The sequence below is a fragment of the Sarcophilus harrisii genome, chromosome 6 (assembly GCF_902635505.1).
Source record: "Sarcophilus harrisii chromosome 6, mSarHar1.11, whole genome shotgun sequence".
Taxonomy (NCBI): Eukaryota; Metazoa; Chordata; class Mammalia; order Dasyuromorphia; family Dasyuridae; genus Sarcophilus; species Sarcophilus harrisii.
Window position 1 is genome coordinate 110,880,247 of NC_045431.1, and position 12,582 is coordinate 110,892,828.

A 12,582-nucleotide genomic window follows, 5' to 3' on the forward strand; every position below is an offset into this window, starting at 1 on the left:
TCATTCTGTCTCTTTTGGAGGCTCTGTCATATCTCAGACTCTGTTCAAATGCTTAATTTCATATGATTTTTGAAGAAAACAGGAAAATCTCAAGCAGTTTCCTGGCTTCACTTCACCATCTTGGCTTTGCTCCCAAAGTCTGGTTACCCTTTTCAAAAATGAAGGATAGGAGGGATGGGGAGAAGATGATGGAGAAAAGGCAAGGACTTAATTAACATATACCAAACTCCCCTCCAGACAACTTGTAATGATACCTTATAACAAATTCCATAGTAGAACCCAGAAAAAGACAGTATGAAACATTTTTTTTTCAGATCAAAACAACTTAGAAGACTGGTAGGAAATATATTAGAGTGAGAGTTAAGAATTAGCCGAACCAATACAGGTCACTCCCAGCAAGTCAGCAGCAGAATTGGGAGAGCAACTTGGGAGCAACTGAATCAGTGAAATCAATTGCTTCCAAAACTCCTGACACACAGAAGATGAGGAATTTGGAGAAGTGCTCAGAAGGAGTTTACAAGATTCCTTTCCAGGCACTGGATTGTTTTGCCCATATTTGGATCTAGGTCACAGTCCTAGGGAGATGAGCACTAGCAAATCAGAACTTGGGACCACAGGAGAGCAGGAATCCTAATTACAGATCCAGGATAGAAAAGAGGCTTTAGGCATTCACAGACCAGAGTACAATTCATTAGAATAATTAACGCACTCCTCCTTAGTTCATATTATCTTGGAAAAACTGAAAACTTACAGACCTGCTGAACCAACACAAATAAATCTCAGGCTTTAGATACATAAATTTGGATAACCTGAATTTGTATCATCAGAGAAAATGTAAGAGCTAATTTCTAATTTTTAAGGTAAATAGGTTCAACCCACAAGTCACTTAAATCCTTCTACCAACACTAGATCTCTAACCAATAAATAAATTAATATTTCTTAAGTATCTCTTATGTGCTAAGTGTTGGATACAAAGAGAGGCAAAACACAATCCTTACCTTCAGTCCCCTATAATCTAATGAAGGAAATTTTTGATTCCTTTGAACCTATTTACCTTAAAGATTAGAAAAAAGAGATCTGAAAGATTAAGGGATTTCCAAGGTCTTGCAGATATTAAGTGGGATCTGCACCCAGTTGCTTTTTACTCCAAAAATGGGGGCAAAGAGAAGATATCTCTCTCTCAGAGTCCCTTCAGTTGTTCTAGGTATATTGGGAAAAAGAGATAATCGACTGCCTCTCAGCTATATTCTTAATTCAATAGGACAAAATCCAATACATCTTTTCAGGCTAATAAAGGACAAGTATGTCCTGTAAAATCCTTAGTGAAAGTGCTGCCTAAGTCTTTTATACCTTATGATACTCAGATAATGTGGCTTAAAATTTTCCTTTCATAGTGATTAAAACCAAGCTTCTGGCATGGCTAATCTTGTAAATTGATTCCAGATTTTACCGACTGAGAAAGAAAATGAGTTTTGCATTTTTTTGTTTGTTTGTTTCTTATTTCCTTACTAATTTCATGGATGCTCATCTTACCAAAAGAAGACATCAAATATCTTTGCAATACCTTCATGACATTTTCTAACCTTGATATGTTTTCTAACAATATAAAGCAGGGATTTACTTGGAGTTCCCCATATTTATCTTTGTTCCAATCCTGTAGGGAAAGAGAATGAGGTTGATTATAATTATTCTTCTTTCTTCTTTTCCCTGAGGCAATTGGAGTTAAGTGACTTGCTCAGGAGCACACAGCTAGGAAATGGTAAATGTCTGAGGTCAGATTTGAACTGAGGTCCTCCTGACTTCAGGGCTGGTGCTCTATCCACTGCATTAGCTTACTTAGCTGCCCCCTAATCATTATTATTATTATTATTATTCCTCCTCCTTCTTCTTCCTCCTCCTTCTCCTTTTCCTCCTTCTTCTTCCTTCTCCTCCTCATTTTTCCTCCTCCTCCTTCTTCCTTCTCTTCCTTCCTCCTCCTTCTCCTCCTCCTTCTTCAATTCTTCTAATTATTCTTTTAATTCTTCTTTCTTCTTTTTATTTTTTTGAGTGGTAGCAAGTGTAGTGTAATTTATTTATTTATTATTATTTTTTTATTTTATTTATTTATTTAATTAGTTAGTTTTTACTGAGCCTTCTAAGCCAGGAAAACTTGGGTTCAATTCCTGCCTCTAACAAATATTGACTGCATGATTCTAGACAAGTCATTTAACTTCTCGGCATCCCAGGCAATTTTCTAAGATTGCCAACTTCTCAGAAATTTGTAATCTGTTTTTTTAGGGATAGTTAATTACATCAATAAACTCCTTTATCTGTTTGGTCTCTATAGGTCTCTTTAGCTTTGTATCTGTCTTCTCTGAAGCTATTAGAGTTTAAAACTTCACCAAGAGTTCTGGGACACACTGTGTACTGCCCTTCTGGTGGATGGAGGTGTTGTAATATGAAACCCTAAAACTTTTGGTTTTGGAGTCTGTCCGAGGAAGCTCCTATGCACAATCTGTCTGATTTTGAATAGACTACTTCTCAGTTCATTGATGACTGAAGATCTGGTCGGTGATAATCAAATTTTGAAGATCATCTTTAGTTTATCTGGAGATTACCCCCTAGCCTTACCCTGTGCCATAGAATTAACATATCTGTAATTGAAAAGTGTATAAGTATCTCCTGCTTGAGTTTCTTTACTGAATTATCTTACAATTCTGTCCACTTAGTAATGGCATCACATTATTTTAAATAAACTTTGCCCCTTGACTAGGAGATGGGTTCGTGCCTGCAAATTCTTCTGAGACACCTAGTGACACTGGTCCTAACTTTTGGGGTTCTCCCTTCCCAACCTCAACATTTGGTGGCCTAGTACAAGGAGAATTTGGCCTTCCCTGGCTTGATTCCCTCCTTGTCAAGGTAAGTATCTCATTTTTTCTCCCACAATTCTATAGTGGAAAACCCCAAGCTACTGGGAGAAGGCTGGGTAAAGTTTTCTGGAGGCAGCCTTAGTCTCAGTTGAAATAAATAATTATTCCAAAATCGCAGCCAGCTGGTAAAAATACAAACGTTTATTTCTCCTTCCAAATTAGCCTGGTTAGTTCAGAGAGCTATCTCTCTGCTTGAGCTTTTGCAGCTTTGCCCTTGGCTCCTGCCTCTGCTTTCTTCAGCCTCCAGCTCAACTCCGACTCCTGGCTTCTCAATCTCCAACTGAGGCAAGTACCCTTCTGTATCTCCCAGAGTGCTCTGTCTCCAGCCCCAATCGAAGTTTCCCAGAACTCCCCTGAGTCGCTCACTGGAACTGCATTTATACTACTTCTCAGAGAGGGATTGTGGGATATCTCCCAGCATGCTCTCTAAAATTTCCCAAACATGTGAACTCCATTGAGTACTTAGATACTTATGAGCTCTCTAAAGGTATGAACACAAGCATTGTTTCCATCAGTTGTACTTAATACCTAGTTTAAGTCCTGGCCCAAAATAACTTTAAGAATAAATCAACTCCAATGGCTTAACACTTTGTAAAGATTCCAACAAGGCTGGTCTCAGTTGTCATGAGCTCCATACTCAGCATGTTTTCCTGGAGTTGGGGATGCCCAGATTGGAAAATTCTTGCAATTTTCAGCAAGGTTTCTAGGGAAACTTTACCACCCTTTTACCTTCTCTGGGATGCCAGAGAAGATGGAAATGCTATAGGATAGCTTTTGGCAAAATTTTACGGCTTTTGACAGTTCTCTTTCATGTCATTTTGTGACATTTATTTCATATTGCATCTTTGTGTAGAATGTCTGTATCATGTTTGTTCTGTGAGCTAGATTTTGTTATTCTCAAAAGCTGTGAGAGCCAAACATCTTAGCAAATTCTCAAAATTTTGAAAGCAATGATCAAGAAGTTTGACTAATTAGTCATTCTAAATTTTCCTGAAATAGCTCAGTGGTAGGGATTGCTAATAAGATCAATATAGCCCAAGTCTCTCTGTTTGATAACTCTTCTCATTTCAAAACTGTAGGGAAATTCAAATTCTGCCTCACCTGCAGAAATAGATAAAGCAAAACTGTGGAACCCCACTCTTGCCCAAATACCCCCAATCCAGCTTGGTGAAATGGGGATAGAATGGGAGGCAGGCTCCATGTTCAGCATTTTCCTGATCCCTAGCACCTGAAACTACCTTCAAAGGATTCAGTCACCCAGCTTTCAGCAGGTTCTGTCCAGGAACTGCCTGGAAAGAATTTGGGTGCTAGCGGGACCTAAAAAGCCAGTCAGCCTCTGTATTTGGTAAGACCACTATTCTCTGTCTAAGTTATGGATATATATATATATATATAATATATATATATATATATATATATATATATATATGCTATGAAACTTATGGCAAATTATTTTATCTCTGCTCAGTTTTCTAATTTGTCAAGAGAAATAATAGATGTGAAGTGCTTAGCATAAAACATGCTATATGAATATTAACTGCTTTATTGGATATAATTGCTTCATATTTGATAACTTTATGAGTTTTTTTTTCCTTAATGTGACCAACAGATAAATGATTTCTAAGCAATTTTAAAAGAAATCTCACTAAAGGGATTTATTTGCACTGATAGTGATAACAGAAGAGTTTCTCAACTTTTAGGAAAACAGAAAAGCAGTTTGCCACTACTTTAAAAACTCTAGTTATCTAGAGTCAGACTTCTGAGGACCCTGTCAGTAACAATTGACACCTTTTTCCGCCTCACAAAAGACAAATGATTTCCATAGATTTGAAAAATAACCAAATTGCAATTCAGTTTGTCTAGACTCATTAACTAAAGTTAAATCAATTTTAAAGTCTTTTCTATCTCAATTTTTAAAATTGTCTTGTTTTCTCCCTAAAACAAAAGGGAAAGTTATTTAAGGGAATATAATCTATAGCTAAAACTTTTTGGCTATTACTTAGTAAAGTTATAAAATTGTTAACTAAGTTACTTGGAATTATTGTCATCATGTTAAGCCTTATCAGCTTACCTCCGAGTATGAGGCATGAACTCCTTTTCCCCGTCACAGAGTGGGAGAAGTAGTGCTCACCAAAGCACTAAGAATATTTGGGGTGTGCACCTTAGCAAACTCAGCTTTCATTAGGTCTCTGTCAACTCCACTTAATTTGTAAGCTTGCCAGCTCTCTTGAAACCATCAAGGTCAGCATCATCAGCCCTGAGAAATAAACCTATTTAGGATTTATAGTTTCTAAACAAAGAATGTGTTTACTAAGAATCTATAAGCCTGTATAAAGATTAATCTTTGTACCAGGACAAGTTTAAACATATAAAGCATGTTAAACAAAATCTCTTATGGGTTTAAGTGTTGGTAAACTTTAAAATAATGTATGTAACCCTAAGCTGAAATTGGTAGAATTTGCTATTAGATATAAAATCATTTGGGGCTGTAACTGATTCTTTTAAGTTCTGAATTTGGTTGCCTGATCCTTAAATCAGTAGCCCACTCTACCAGAGAAAAGGGATTGTCTGCCCTAATTATGAAAGACTTAGGGAGGTTATCCAAGGAACTGAGGAGAATCCTGCTGTCTTTTGGAGAACGTTGTAGAGGCTCTAAAAAAATATTAACCTAGACCCCACTTCTCCAGAGAGGACCACTATCCTCAGCATGCATTTTATTAATCAGTTTTCCCCAGATATTCAGAGGAAGATACAGAAATTTAACCTTGGAATCTCAAATTTCCCAAACTCAGTTGTTAGAAACAGCTTTGGAGTCTTTAATAATAGGGACCAAAATAGTTGCAGAGGAGCAGGCCACAGAGTCAGAGCAAGAAACAAAGAGCAGGCTCAATTTTTAGCTGCTGTCGTATCCAGAAGCCATAGGAGTTTGTGCTTTAGATGTCACAGCCAGGGTCACTAGACTGGCAACTGTCCTCAGAGGAAACTCCCAAACCCTTGCCCCAAGTGCAGTCAGCAGGGGCACTGAAAGATAGACTGACCACAGGGATCAAGCCACACCCCCTTCCCCATGTCCAGTCTCCTCAGGACCAGGAGTTTGGGGTTTGGCCAGGCTCACTCTCACTCCAACATGATGCTGAACCCAGAGTAACTTTGGATATGGCAGGTAGGACCACTGAATTTCTTTTTGATATAGGGGCCTCTTTTTCTGTATTGCTGGGCACTTTGTTCTCACCTGCCCCTCTCTCCATAGAGTAATGAGGATTGAAGGGAAACTTAAGAACTGTTTTGAGATCTCCCCTCTGCCCTGCCAGTTTGGTGACCTATTTAAATAGTCCTTTCCGATTATTCCCTCCTGTCCTGCTCCCTTTTTGGGGCATGATTTAAATGGCAAAGTTGAACACCCAGTTTTTCCTTCTCATTCCTTCAGGTGAACTTTTTGTACTTGATTTAAAGCCCTCCCATATTCCCTCTAAAATCCAGGAGGAAGTAGATTCCTCTGTCTGGGAACAAGAAATTCCTGAATGAAACATTCATGCCTAGCCTAAGTGGACCTATGGGATCCCAGAGTGTTCCCTCATAGATTCCCAATAAAGCCAGAACCTGGGGAAGGATTACAGCCCCTGATTGAGAAATTTCTTAAGCAGAAGCTTTTAATTCCCTGTGAGTCTCCCTGCAACTATCCTTACTCAGATCCCTGGGACACAATGGTTTTCCACTCTAAATCTTTTTTTTTTTTTTTCCCTGCTAAGGCAATTGGGGTTGAATCACTTGCCCAGGGTCACATAGCTGAATAGTGTTAAGCATTCGGAGACCACATTTGAAGTTAGGTCCTGCTAACTTCAGAGCTGTGCCACCGAGCTGTCCCTCCACTCTAGATCTTAAAGATGCTTTCTTTTGTATACCATTGCATAAAGACTCACAATTTCTTTTTGCCCTTGGAGATGCAAATCCAAGAGAACATCACCCCTACTACTGCATATGGCCAGTATGCGTGGGTTAGATGGTATCTTGATCTACAATTCTACCAAAAGGTTTCTCTGACTACAAGGCATACCAACTCTTCCCCTTAGGCAGGGCTATGACATTCTTTGTTTAAAGGCCCACACAGTCTTATCAGTTTCTCAAGATTATGAAAGCCAAATTAATCTCTTGCTTCAGCTTAGCCCTACTTAATGAAAGGTGGGGCCAACATCAGACCTGCTTACTTCTCAAAGAAACTTGGGTGATCCTCCTTAGAATTAACTGCCACAGCCCCTCTAATTGAAAAAGCCTCTAACCTCATCCTAACCAACTTTTGGAGGTTTAACCCCCCCACCAGGTTCAGAAGATTTTTTTTTTTTCTCTCAAGAGTTTTAGAATTGGGGAAATAAATGAGTAAAGCATCTATACTGACTCCAAATATGCTTTTCATATTTGGTACATTCATGGGGCTATATGGAAAGAGAAGGGACTTTTGACAGCAAAAAGTTCTCTTATTAAATATGAAAGGGAAACAGGCTTGTAGATTCAGTTGCCCATGCTACTACCCCTGACCACGGCACCTGTACTTCCCCAGCTGAGAAGAAAGGAGTCACACCCTTTCTTCTTCTGAGTGATTTCAAATACTGTCAGGCCAGTTTCTAATTGCAGCCCAGCTCTTTGCAGAGTGAATAAAACCACTCCTCAAATAGTTCAAATAACTGGCTGATACACTTAAGATTAGCTTTCTTTCTTGTTATTTATGAGAGATTTGTTCTTAGTATTTTCACTCTCTTGCTGTTCCTCTGTGGCCCCTGCCAGTGGGGAGATAACTCCTTAAGGTCTTTAGTCAAGCTAGGGAACTCTGTGGGCAATAAAGGAATTCAGGGTTGTTGGGATTGCCTCAGCTTCCTCACAGCAGCCCACATATGTGACCTAATGAATTATTTGCAAAGGCTCCATTCCCAAATGTTATCATCCCTGCCCTGAATGCCACCCCATTTATACTAGCTACCCACCAGGAAAATAATTTAAACCTGACTATCCTTTGTTTTCTTTCTAGAAAAGATCTCTTACCCACATAATAATTATAGGATACTGCGAAGGTTTTCTGGAGGTAGCCTTAGTCTCAGTTGAAATAAATAATTACTCCAAAACCACAGCCAGCTTGTAAAAATACAAACGTTTATTTCTCCTTCCAAATTAGCCCGGTTAGTTGAGACCTATCTCTCTGCCTGCCTCCAAGAGATGTTGCAGCTTTGTCCTTGGCTTCTGCCTCTGCTTTCTTCAGCCTCCAGCAGCACCAAGTTGGAAGATGCAATGAATCTCTCTGTACCTGCAGTCAGTTCCACCAGAAGAAATAAGTTCAAGCTTCAAAAGCTCCCTATATTTATGTGATCTCCCAAAGGTTAATACCACCTTCTGGAGGGAGAGGGATTCTGGGTTATCTCCCAGAGTGCTCTCTGGCCCTAAGAACTTCAAGGGAGGTATGAATTTGGACTAAGCCCTACATGTGTGAACTCCATTGAGTACTTAGATACTTATAAGCTCTCTAAAGGTGTGAACATAAGCATTATTCAATCAGTTCCACTTAGTACCTAGTTTCAAGTTCTGGCCCAAAATATCTTCTTCTAAGATCAAATCAACTCCAATGTCTTAACACTTTGTAAAGAAATGTCTTAACACTTTGTAAAGATTCCAACAGGATACCCATTCCAAAATTATTCTGGCAAACTCATTCAAAATGCTTCTACACACCCTTCCTTGAAACTTCTTCATACTCTTTTGAGGGGAAAAAAAAAAAAAAAAAAAAAAAAAGAAATGCTCTCCAATCCTTGTGAAACCTATTTTCATTGGTCATAACTTAAGAGAGACAATTAAACAGATCTGGCAAATATGCCTAGTTTGTGAAAGGGCTGTTAACCATCCTCCCTCCCCCTCCCACCTAAAGACTATTTAGAGGAGGGATATATACTTAGGGAAGGACTGGCAGAAGGATTTTACACATATGTCTCCTCTCAGGGGTTTCAAACTGCTTTTTAGTTTTTGTTGCCACCTTTACTAATTGGGTAAAAGCCTTCCTTGAAATCTCAGGTTTTTGCTAAAGGAAATCAAACCCATTTAAGAATAATTATTATCTACATTCTACATGTCATCCTCTCTACCCAGTGTTTAACACCTATTTAAACATTATGGTTCTTGCAAGCCAGGTCATCTGAGTGCTCCTTTCACTGTATAATACCACTGCCTCAGACATTGCCACCACCCCTTCAAGGAGAAAAAAGCAGGGATATGGGGGAAAACATTCTTTGGTATTTATCCAAGAAAAGCTGTCTGGATGAGAAGCATTCATGATAGCCTTATCTCCTCCCCTCCCCTTGCCCCCATCTCAGCCTTCCTCTGGGAGGGGTTCCTAGCTATCATCTTTACTAACTCCATTTTTAATTATCCTTTTTGCGCACATTTGGCTCCTTCATTTTTAATCTATTTGTGAGATTTTTTTTCTCCAGGATCCAAGCTATGAACTTCCAACTATTTGTTCACCCTGAATACCATTTGCTAACTGATTCAGACACTCATCATCCACTAAATGCTGCTGCCATCATCTTGGGACAACTCTATTCCCCTTGTCAGCATGAAGCAGCTGCAGAAGATGATACCTCCATCCTTTTGTCTCAAATAAATTTGGGAATGATTGCTTAAGCAGGGAAAATGAGATAATATGAAACCCTAAAACTTTTGGTTTGGGAGTCTACCCCAGGAAACTCCTATACCCAATCTGTCTGATTTTGAATAGACTACTTTGCAGCTAAATGATGATCTGGTCAGTGATAATCAAATTTTGGACCACCTCAATGTAACTGGAGATTACTCCCTAGCTTTACTCTTTGGCCATAGCTGTACAAGTGTATCTCCTGACTTTAGTTTCTTTACTGAATTCCCTTACAATTCAGTCCATTCAGTAAAGGCATCGCATTACTTTCAACAAACTTTGCCCCTGGGTTCAAGCCTTCAAATTCTTTTGAGATATCCAGCAACATTGGTCTGGAACTTTTGGGGTTTCCCCTTCCCAACCTCAACAGAGGGGAGGGCCAAGAAGTATAGTAAAAGTACCATATTCATGTGAGCAAATTTAAACAATATTTGTTTTTTGCTTGATTTTCTTTATCCAACTTTTGGTAAGGAGTAATGGGAGCATTCTAAGCCCTATATTCCTCAGTGCAGAGTGTTGAGGCAGAAGCCAAGATTAGGATTTCTTGTTTGGCGTTAGTGTTTTGGGAATCCACTCAGTTTGTCTCCTAGTTAAGGGGGCAAAGATATTTATTAAGGTGCAGATAGGTGGCTAATTTCTTGGGAATTTAGCAAAGAATTAGAATCAAAGAGACGTTTATTGGAAAGAGAAACAAAGATTAGGTTGATATTCTAACATTATGGCTTAGAGGTACAACTGAGGAATGGTAATGGTAGAGTAGTTCCCATCATCAAGTTCTATAGTTTACTAACAAGACTGTTCTCTGACAGCCAGTATTATTTGTGGTATTCCAGAAACCTGTAGCCTTGGGTTGCTCAGGGATTGCAACTTTCTCACACTTCATCAAGAGGATTTCCCTCCCATTCTGCCTTACCAGAAATCACTCTTCATAAAGAAATGTGTTAAGAATCTCTGCAAACAGAGCATCCCTGATGCAGTACCAAGGTCCAAGGTAGACACTTATGACAGAGTCTTTACTCTGTCCTCTGAAGTTGAGGGATTTGTTTCAAATGCAATGAATTTCAGATATATTAATTTTGAACATTTTAAGGTAAATTGTGATTCTCCTTGACTTTCTGGTATGTTGTTAATTATTAAATTTGCCTGCATCAGTTCAGTTTTGTTCAAAAAATTCCCATTTCTTTACACTATATATATGTTCATGTCTGTATCCGCATGCATTAAATTATTTTAAAAGAAAGTAAGGATAAAGAGAGAGGAAAGAATTATGTGAGTTTCACTGCCAGTCACCATATGCTGCTGCTGCTGCTGTTGCAGAAAACACAAAGAAGGTAATTAATCTTGATGCCAGAGCACCAGGCTGAATGTAGTCCTAGACAGCCATCTATGATGCAGCATGGTGGGAATCAGTGTCTCCAAATGGTAATACTTATTACAAGAGATATCACAGCCTAATGTCTTAATTGATCCTAGGGCATTAAGTTAATTATCAGCACCAAAGTGACATAGTGACTGGTAAGCTAGTCTGAGTTAGGACAGTCAGAATTCAAATACTGCCTCAGACATTTGATAAATATACAATCTTGAGAAAATCAGACTCTCTCATCTCAGTTCCCTAATCATTAAAATAGGGACATTAATAGCACCTCCCCCACAGGGTTAGTGTGAGAAACAAATGAGATAATCCCCAGTAATTTGCAAGCCTTAAATTATTATATAAATGCTAGTTATTGTCATTATCACCATCATGAAAATCTATGGATTGTTGACACTGAGCTGGGAGCCCACCTCTACTTTACTGGGTGAAGCTGGGGTAGGTGGAAGTGGGATAAAAAAGAAACATTAAGATGGTTTTTCTTTTGCTTTAATTTATAAGGGTGATATTCATTAATCTAAAAGGGAATTTCAGTGAGCTAATGTGGAAAAACCACTAGGTATGTTGATATTCGGGTGTCTTGAGTCGCTAGTCTTGTATATAAATTCTCTATGATGCTCAGAAAGTTTCTGCTTATTACGAAAAGACAACAAGTTGGGGAATCTCATGATTCTTGATCATATTACCTGGTAATGGATGGCAATACAACCATTTAATTCATAGTTTCTCAGAAGAACAAAGAGGTTGTTGGTCATCAAAGGTACTAAGAAGAGAGGTTTCCCTGGATTACAATTTACCCCAGTTATTTGGGATTATAGAAGTTATCAGGTCAGAGATCAGGGTGGTTGGATAGGTAAAGGAATGGCTCAGGGACATGTTATTCCACTTAACTGTAGCAATCTGTCGAAGCTTTTATAGGTGGGACATGCTTGATTTGAAGGCCTTGATCTCCAGTATTCAGGTAATAAGTCCATAAGTATCATTAAAAACTTCTTAGTTTTTAACCTTAAGACACTGGGGACACAAATACAGAAAAAGAAATGATACCTGCACACAATTTTGGCTTGTATTCTAAACAAATACATATAAAATATATGTAAAATATGCATGCCAAAACATATAAAAATATATGCAACATATAAAAGATATGCAATATATACATAGAAATATATGTAATACAAATACATATAAAATGTACACAATAGTTAACAAACCCACACACATATATACAAATATGTATGACTGAGTGTGTACGTATAAATGTCTCTGTGTGTGTGTGAATTGCACCTGTGTGGGACAAGACCCCGGGCTTAATTAAATCAAAGAGGTTCCTCAAGGCAAAAGCAGAAAGGAATTTTATTAAGATCTGGGTGTCTCCCTTCCAACAAGCAGTTAGGCAAGGAGAGGCAAGGCCCAGTTAACAGACAAGAATTATATAGGGGTCTGGGGTAATACTCCATATAGACTGGAATTTTGCCCTGATTAGTCAAGACAAACGACCTCACATTCTAAGTCATAAATGAGGAAAAACTTCTAACCCATCCACATCTTTAGGATTACTAAATTGCCTTATATGGGAATTTTAATGCCAAGGTGGCCCCCATTTAGTTTCATAAAGAAAAGAGCTA

General features: G+C 38.5%; 1 pseudogene; it reads left to right on the top strand.

Moving 5' to 3' along the window:
• The first annotated feature begins 5,846 nt into the window (after positions 1–5,846).
• Positions 5,847–12,582, top strand: part of LOC100927962 — a 44,438-nt pseudogene continuing 37,702 nt past the window's right edge.